Source organism: Quercus suber, unplaced genomic scaffold, assembly GCF_002906115.3.
Source record: "Quercus suber isolate HL8 unplaced genomic scaffold, Cork oak 2.0 scaffold_1155, whole genome shotgun sequence".
Lineage (NCBI taxonomy): Eukaryota > Viridiplantae > Streptophyta > Magnoliopsida > Fagales > Fagaceae > Quercus > Quercus suber.
In genome coordinates, this window is record NW_027070555.1 from 52,287 (window position 1) to 54,986 (window position 2,700).

Below are 2,700 nucleotides of genomic sequence, written 5' to 3' on the forward strand. Positions count from 1 at the left end.
AAGAACTTAATAGAAGTTTTCTTTAAATTGGTTATGGACAAGTGTCCTAATATCTTGACACATATTCCAAAATGCAGGAAGTGCTGCAATTTTGTTCGTAGCAAATCCTTGCTCAAATATAAATGAAGCTTTTAAAAGAAGGTAAAATCTTTTTTTCTTTTTTTTGGGGCGGGGGCGCACAAAGATGAATATTTTACATAAAACAAAGTAAAGAGTTCCCATCAGACTAAATACACAAATAAACCAACATAATACAATTAAGAATAGAACTGACATAGGACCAAACATTAAAACAGCCAAGCTACCACCTAGTAACACAGTAGAAACTAGAAACTACAAGTCTACAACCATCACATAACACAGTACATACAAGTAGATGTAGCCAGCAAATCACAAATCTTTTGGCTGACGTGTTGAACTTGGAAGGGGGAGAAAGTATAAACATAGGTGTTTAATTAGCCATTTGTTATGTTGACGAAAGAGTTGGGTCCAATGCCCCTTATACTGGACTTACTGAAATATAAATACATGATAATTATTTGACACACATTTAAATTCCAACAACTCAAGTGCACCATTATGTGCTGGTAGTACTCACAGGCGATGTATCGTGGGGTGTGGTCGGCTGTGATATCACATGTGAGCCACCCTTTTTGACTCTCAAAAAAAAAATAAAAAAATAAAAAATAACTCAAGTGCACAAAAATATTGAACCCATATCGGTTCCTATTCCCTACTAGCAAATGCGAAGATATTTTTGAATGCGTAGATATATTAGAAACCTCTCCAACAAGGCAACAACCATTCATTTAAAGAACATAGTTATTTTATTTTATTTTATTTTATTTTTTTTGAGAATCTTTAAAGAACATAGTTAAGCCATATCTATGGAGATATAAATCTGTGTGCATTAAGAACGAAAATGTAGGGTTAAATTACTCTCATATATAACAATAATGCAATAATACGTGCCCTTATATTAGAGGTGAATGTTTGAGGTTAAACTTATTATTAGTGTAGGATAATTCTATAGTAAATACTTATATATATATATATATATCATATTTATCTCATTTTAATCTTTAATTTGAGATATTGTCTTATTTAATTCATATTTTATTAGGACAAACTTTGACTACAAACTTAGTTATAGCCTAAAAGGCTAAAACTATAACTTCCTTAAAAAAAAAAAAAAATGTAATATTGCTATATATTTTGAGAATCTAACTGTTGGATTGTATGTTTTTTACGCTCTTAACATGTCAAAAGTCAAATTTTGTGCCAATCAAATGTTTTTTATTCTATGTGAACGGTTTTAGACCCCTTAAACACACAGATTGCGTAGCCTAGATTAATTAGCCAAGTTGTTACTTAGTCAAATTAAGCAATTCTAGGTTAAAACAATCCAAACAATCATATCAAGAATATAAAGCAGCGGAAAATAAATAACACAAGATATGATCACCCAGGAAACCACACGGTAAAAACCTGGGGAGGATTTGACCCACCGATCCTCAAGGCTAACCTGAATTCACTATGAAAGAATTGAAGTTCGTACAAAAGGACTACAAGCTCCCCGCTCGACTTCCTAATGCTACCCACCAGTAGAACTTCCTGACACGACCACGCGCAGGCTCCGAATCCACGGACTACTTCTTTCTTGAATTCTTCAATCAGCTACAAGCTCCCCGCTTGCTTTTCTTTTAAGTTCCAATGGTTGCAACAATAATGATCTTCAAGATGTTGAAATAATCTCCACCATGAAAACCCTAAGTTTTGTGTAAAGGAAAGCTCCTCAAAGATCTCACACGAGATTCACACAAAACAGCAATGTATGAGCAACAATACAATATGGACAACCTTCAAAAACGTGGCTAGGGTTTTGTTTATATACCTAGGGTAAAAACATAAAACCCTAAACGTTTAATGAAGTAGGGCTGAGTTGGAAATTCTGCAGAAAATTCAACCTGTGCGATTTTCGATCGATCGAGTCTATTCTTCGATCGATCGAGCCAGGCCGAAAGTCCCAAGTACTTCTGCAGCCACTCGATTCCAACTTTACAATATTAAACCAACTTTGAGCAAGTCTAAATAAGACTAAATACAATGTTTTGATCATGGTTTGCCAACATTACAAATTAGAGTTCTAAATACATAAAATCCTAAGACCTTAGAACCTAACAAACTCCCCCTTTGGCAATCCGTGACAAAACCCTAATTAACAGCTCAAAGTTTTACAAATAAAAAGCCCTTTACAAAGATAATGCTCATAAAATTCAATTCAGCCTAACTACTATCCATAGTTGCAAGTGTAGACAGCAGCTTAGTTGAATCAACCTGTATAATCCTGAAATACTCAACAAACGCATAAACGCATGTGTGACAGTAAAGAGTAAAACAACAGGTATAACATTCTTGTAAGATCCACACAACACAAAATAAAGACATATAAAAATGAACAAGTCATAAATATAAATCAATACGCAGTGAATCATAAAGCAACAAGAATCAATAAAAAATATCATGTATATCAATCAATGTTACTCCCCCTAACATGAATATCCCAAAAAATGATATACAAAGTGAAGCACATAGATACAATCTAAAACTCCACAAGCTCCTCTAAAAAAAAAAAAAATCTCCCCCTAACAACAAAAACTCTACTACAAGTCAAAACTCCACTCCCCCTTTTTGTGACGG